Raw genomic sequence first — 7,194 nt, 5'->3', positions numbered from 1 at the left:
CTTTCAACTCATTATACTGCAGAAGACGACTTTGAACTCCTAATCCCTCTAGCTTCCCCTCCCGAGTGCTGGCATTTCAGGCACGTCCACCGTGCCCAGTTTTATGAGGCGCTGGGGATCTGGCTCAGGGCCTTGGGCACACAACTAAGTACATGCCTAGCCCTACATTTTGTTTTCTTCTGGAGGGATTTCTCTTCACCTCTAGGAACACAAAAACTTTGCCTTCAAATCACTGCTGACACATCCCCCCCTCCCCAGCTTCACCTACCCCAGAAACCTAGTGCCCAAGGAGGACTCCAATCCTTGCACACCACCCCCTCCCTCTGGGCTTCAAGCCTGCCCTCTCTCTCCTGCACACATCTGTTCCTCCCCTCATCCTTCACCGACAGCCATCTTGATGTCTGTGCCCCCAAACATGTTGATAAAAAAATATTTTTTTTGTTATTATTTGTTTGCTTTTAGAGTCAGGGTTTCTCTGTGTAGCCCTGGCTGTTCTGGAACTCACTCTGCAGACCAGGCTGACCTCAGACTCACAGAGATCCCAGACCGCCTGACCCCTGAGTGCTGGGCTCAAAGGCGTGAGCCATCGCTGCCTGGCTGCATCTTGAGATCTTAGTGGTCACAGACGCACTTGGCTGTTAGCCGTCGGTCTCCAGCAGCATTTGCTCCGTTGTTTAGGGGTGTGTTGGTGGCTGAGTGTTTTCTTTCCTCAGTGAGGAAGAAGTGAGAAGCCTCCAACGCTGCGATTCTGTTCTTCACAGATCCTGCATCTTCAGACAAGGACCGGGTGTCACATGCTCCCCTTGAGTGTTTCCTTCACAATGGTAAGGAAATGAAGAGGAGAGATAAGACCACGGAGGAACAAGGCCCGGTTTGTTTGCCTAATGAAGACGCCTGAGGTACTGGCCTTGCTTGCTCGCGTTGTTAAAACGTTTGCAGTCTGAGCCAGGCATGGTGGCGCACAGATTTTTTACTGGGATTGAAGGCAAGGGCCGCCACCCGGTTTTTCTTTCTTTTTTCTTTGACACAGGGTCTCACTGACGACCCCAGAACTACCATGGACATCAGGCTGCCCTCGAATTCACAGAGATCTGCCTACCTTTGCCTCCTAAGGAACTGGGATTAAAGGTGTGTGCTACCACACCTGGCCTAGATCATACTGTGTTTTGTTTTGTTTTGTTTTACCTATTTTATTTATTAATTTTGTCAAGGGTGCAGCACTCACGTGTCCACAAGCCCAGGTATGTCAGCCCTGACAGGAGGAACCTTTACCATCTGAGTCATCTCACTAGCCCTGAGATCATATTTCAACCTAAAGAGAAAGCTCTTCTGGTCGCCTCTGGGCATTTGTTTTCTTATAAAAGTTTGGAAAAGTCTCAAGGATCCCTCCAAAGAACAGACAAGCGGCTCGCTTCTGCCCCCTAGAGGACATGGAGAAGGAAGCCAGAGAGCGAAACACCGTTCAGAAGTCCCTCCAGAAAGAATGGAAAACCCTCAGTCTCAACAGACCAGCATTTAGTTCGGGAAAGGGAGGCAGGCTGGAAGCAGGTTGAGGTTATCTGAACCAAGAGCGAGAGCAGCGCATCAGGGTAGCCTGATAGCCCACGAGAGGGGCGAGAACACAGTCACTACAGCCTGTGGTAGACCTGAGCAAGCCGTCTCCCATCTTGCCTCTTTTGAGAGAAAAGAGCCCATTTTCAAAACGGCGTGGGAGCTGGCGGGGGATGCCACGCTGTGCTTGCAGACACGACTTCACTCGCTCTGCCTGGCCTCAGTTTCCTCCGCTGTTAGAGCAGAGTGTAGCTCCCTAAGTCTCCTTCCCTCTCCCGTTGTCCCTGTCTGCAGAGTCTACACTCACCTCCCCGCACCTCAGGGAAACTGGTCCAGGCGCCCTGCCAGGATGCTACTCTCCCTACCTGTGCAGATTTACCTCCTACCCCACAGCTCCTGAAAATCCCAGCAGCTGCTGGAACCTGGGCCCTCCCTGTCCCCTAGGCTCAGCCTGGCTGGCATTCCCAGCCATGCTGTAGGAGCCTTCTTTACACTGCTGCCTGGGATGGACCGTGGATTTTCATTTCACAGAGGATCCCCGTGGAGAAAGTAGAGTCCACTGAAAAAGGAAACTTTCTAGAGACCCAGAAATCTTGAGATCGGGAGTCCATCAGACCAGGCTCTGCTACTTAACAGCTGTGTCATTTGGATGTTACCCATTCTGGGCTTGGTTTTCTCATCTGTAGAATGGGCATAAGAATAACATCTAAATGCCATTTGAACAGGGACCACCTACACTGTGCTTGCAGACAGTGGCTTACTTATTCTTCACAGACCTCAGGTTTTTGTTTGTTTGTTTGTTTGTTGTCTGTAATAACCAAAAGATGTGGGGGGAACACTCCCAAGCTTCCTTTCTGCTCAGATTCCAGAGCGTCTTTTTGTAGATCCTAAGCACCTCCTACCCCCAGCATTTGGGAGACTGAAGCCGGGGGAGACACCAGAGTTTGAAATCATCCTAGGTTACATAACAAGAACCTTTCTCACATCATCACACCACACACACTCACAAACACACATTCTCACTCACAAATACACTCACACAAAGATACTCGCACACTCTCACACACACATACTCACAAGCACTCACACGCTCACAAATACCTTCACTCTCATACTCACAGACACACACAGTCACACTCACTCTCAAATACCCTCGCACACACGGAGACGCACACGGACATTAGACAACAGCTTCTCCTTCCACCATGTGGGTCCAGGGATGGAGCTCAGGTCAGCCCTGCAGGCAGGTGCCTTCATCCCCTGAGCCACCTCAGAGGACCCTGCCTGTCTCGTTCCTAACTAGGATTTTTCTCATAACCGTCCTGCTGCTCAGGAAGGGTACACGCCAAAGATCCGTCCTTTCCACCCTGCCTCAAAACAGAAACATCCAAGTAGACAAGTCCTGAAAGTATCCTTTTCAACCAGCCAAGGCCCTCCGAGCATGTCCACACGGGAGTGTCCGCCCCCATCTTTGCACTCATCCTTCCAGGCCTGGAACTGCACACAGCCATTGTGTTGTGTGTGCTTGGCTGCTTATGAGCAGAGACCATCAGTGCATTTCCTTTCGCCTCTGAGGTAAACATGTGACGTCTCCAATAAAGTGAATCACGGGTCTAAATGGGATTTGTAACACGAAGACATGCACACACAGACATACACACACTCACACACACACACACACATACAGACACTCTCACACACATACACTATCGCAAATACATTTTCTCACACACACATGCTCGCTCTCTCTCACACAGACACATACATTCTCTCTCTCTCTCTCTCTCTCTCTCTCTCTCTCTCTCGCTCACTCACCCATTGGTTAAAATGATGTGTTTGGCCTGGAAGTCAAATAAGGGCTTTTTGTTAATCTGACGGTCCTAGAAGTCATCTCCAGGAACGGGGCGGGGGGGGCATCTCCACCTCTGACTTCCTCTCTGAAGGTTAATAAAAGCGTCAGTGATGGACCAAATCCACAGGATGCTGGCAGCCCTCACAGCATCCCCGATAAAGCACAGCCACACCTTTTTCTCACACCAGGAGCCAACACTGTAACCTTTAGAGGCAAACTTTTCTCATGAACCGAAGCTAGCAGGAAAATCCAGAAAGGCTGGGAGTGGATCGGAGCCACGATTTGCTATCTTTCCTGGAGATGAGTCATCCCGCAGTACAAACACAAGGCAGTGTTGTTGTTGTTTTTCCTTGACTAGGAGACAATTCACATAACAGTCATCATTTTAAAGTTTACAAGCCAATGTTCTGAATATGTTTAGTCTGTACGCCGCATCGACACACTCAAGTTCTTAAGCATTTCCGTCACCGCAAGGAGACCAGCGCCCACCAGCAATCACTCCCCATCACCTCCCGTCTCTCCCTGGTACCTTCCTCCCCCAGCCTCTGGCAACCAGAACTCTACTCTCTGTCTTCATAGAGTTGCAGGTTTTGGGAAGTTGCATGAAAAGGCAGTCATAAAGTATGTAATCTTTTGCATCTGCCTTATTTTGCTTAGCATAGTGTTTCCAAATAGCATCCCGCTGTGTCCACACAGCACACTTGATTTATCCATTCATCAGTTGGTGAACATTTAGGTTGTTGTTACTCATTAGCTTTTGCCGGTTATCCTGAGATGAATACGCGTGCATGAGCGAGTGGGTATGTCTACAGTTCTCTTGGACATTGTTTTAGTCACTGTTCTGTGAAGAGACACCATGACCAAGACAACGCCTGTAAATGAAAACATTTAACTGGGAGAAGCAGACAAGCATGATACCGGAGCAGTGGTGAGAGCTTTGTATCTTGATCTACAGTAGGCAGCAGGCAGAGAAAGAGAGACTGGGCCTGGCATGGGCTTTTGAAACCTCAAAGCCCACCCCCAGTGGGCATAACTCCTCTAACAGAGCCAGGTCTCTTAATCCTTTCCAAACCGTTCCACCAACTAGGGACCAAACATTTAAATATATGAACCTACGGGGGCTGTTCTCATTCAAACCAACACGAACATAACACCATGGGCCACATGATGTTCCTAATTAGCTGAGAACCTTTCAGGCTGTTTTCACCTCTGCCCCTTGCTGCTGTGCTAAGGAGGATACAGGAAAAATAGTGGACCAGACAGACCTGCTCACTTGCCGCCTGCTAGAGCCTGGAACTCAGCAAGGGAGGGAAGCAGGAAATGGACAACTGCAGAAGTGGGCGTTAGCACGCTCGAAGAAATGCCGTGAAGGGGAGCACAGGCTGCATTGAGACCGTCCTGTAAGAAAGCCTATCTGAGGGCCCGGATGATGTCCTAGCTTGCTTTCTATTGCTGTGATAAAGAGCGTGAAGAAAAGGAACTGTCCACTGGAAGCGAAGTCAGGGCAGGAACTCAAGGCAGGAACCCAGTGACAGGAACTGAAGCAGAGGCCACGGAGGAACACTGCTCACTGGTTTGCTCAACACGCTTTCTCATGCAGCCCAGGACAACTGCTCAGGATGAGTAACCACCCACATCAGTCATTAATCGAGAGCATGCCTCACACGCTTGCCTCCGGCCAATCGGACAGAAGCATTTTCTCAGCTGAGGTTTCTTCTTCCGGATGGCTCTAGTTTGTGTCAAGTTAACAGGAAACTAACAGGCATGGATGGGATCAACGCAAAGACTCTCTGGAAACATCAGCCCCAAGGCCAAATGCCGCAACCAATAAAACCGCTCAACTAACCAACCAATCACCTATCACAGGTCACCCAAAGGTGTCCCCGAAGAACCTTTCTCTCTCTCTCATGCTGACTTGCTCTCTGTTGCTTGCTGCCAAGAATCCCAGCCTACACACCACTTTAAGGCCAAAGAGAACTAATTGCCTTCTTCCTGACCTGCCCCTCCCCAGCCTGAGACCTGTGCAGCTGTAGTCCCAACAGCTGGCTGTCCCCAGCATCACCCTGAAAGCAACCCCATCACTTAAAGCAGCAGCGGAGTGTTCCAGTTGTCACGGGGAGGAGGGACTCTCTGAGAACATTAGCAATCCCCTGGTGAAATGAAACATCAGTCTGGCCTTGGGAGGTTAAAGTTGCCAATGTTCTTCTGTTTGTTTGCTTTTGTCTCTTCCAGACTATGTAGCTCTGCTGTCCTGGAATTCACAGAGATCAGCTTGCCTCTGCCTCCTGAGAGCTGGGATTAAAGGCACATGCCATCATACTTGGCAGAGTATGTCTGGTTGTTTGTTAATTATTATGCACGCTTTAAAGTTTCTAATGTAAAGCTTGTCCTTAAGGGGACCAACTACTAGGGTACAATGACAAAGAGAGAGAGAGAGAGTATGTGGCCTCTTGTTTCTTTTCCCAAGCTACACCTTTGGTGTGGGAAGTGGCCAGAAAGGTGAGGGGCCCATCACACAGATGATAGCCAGTGTAGAAAAGGATCCTTGATCGATTGCTCCTGGCTGGTATACGATCCCTGGGACTGCAGGTGGGGAGCTCCTCAGAGGTCTCTCTAATAGGTAGGAAACCTTCCTCATCACTCTCAACAATTCCTTCCTATCAGATGTGGCCTGGAGCTTTTTGCCTTCCAACTGTCCTGTCATTGGTTGGCTCCTTTTCATGCTTCCCAGACCTCTGTTTTTTCCACAGGAGCCTTCAAAACTTCCTTTCCCTTCCCTTTCTCAAGGGCTCACCATGGGGACAGTTTCTAATTTTATGGGGACTGTTCGCTATTACCAGCCATCACACTCTGGCTGCACTCTGGCTCGGCCATGAGGAGGCTGCTCTGGGCTTCTGATGGGAGAGACAGGACAGCTGGGTCCCTCTGCAATTGTTAGGAAAGTTCTGCAAGAATTGTCGAATGGTATTTGTATATATCCTACAGTGATGCTCTGAGCCTTAAAAATCAAGCCTCCCATTGTGCATGCAGTTTGTTTCCTGCCCAGCTCTGGTAGGAATGCAATCACCAAGGAAACGGGGAGCACTGGCTTCAGCTTGTGAAGGATTTTGCAGTCATCGGTTTGGAGTTCCCCACCCCTCCCTCGGCCCACAGCAGCTCCTTAGCAGTCTGGACTGAGCACGCTCACATCGGAAGTGACCCTCTGTAGAGCCAAATGCCCCCTTTTATCTTCTCCTGGGCAGCCTGACTGGGAACTCACATTGAAAGACGTTAATACTGTGGATCTCTGTAAGTTCAAGGCTGGCCTAGTTTCAGGGTGAGTTCCAGGACTGCTGGGGGAACATGAGAAACCTCAAAAAACCAATCAGTTTCCTGATAAGCATTTTCTTATGCTACACCTGGGCACGAGTGACAGACTGAGTTTCCCAGAGATGTCACACCATTATCCTCCCATTGTGCTTCGCTCCTATGACCTGATACTGCCATTCCTGCTTTGAGGAAAGACATCTGCGCCCTCTCCCCGTGATGCTGAGTGGACTTTCATAACTGCCTCCACTAATAGAAATTGGAACAATCACCGTATACAGCTGCCGAAACCAGGTAGGATAGTTAATTTTGAGGATGGACCACAACTGGGTGCTTCCGTGAGAGCGTTTTTTTTTTTTTTTTTTGAGGCGGAGTTTAACATTTACGCCTGCGGACTTCTGAGCAAAGCAGATTCATAACGTAGGAGGGCCCCATCCTACATTCAGGGAATGGAAGGGATACCTAAAACAAAGATCCCGCTAACG

The sequence above is a fragment of the Meriones unguiculatus genome, chromosome 7, assembly GCF_030254825.1.
Source record: "Meriones unguiculatus strain TT.TT164.6M chromosome 7, Bangor_MerUng_6.1, whole genome shotgun sequence".
Taxonomy (NCBI): Eukaryota; Metazoa; Chordata; class Mammalia; order Rodentia; family Muridae; genus Meriones; species Meriones unguiculatus.
This window is presented reverse-complemented; position numbering follows the sequence as displayed.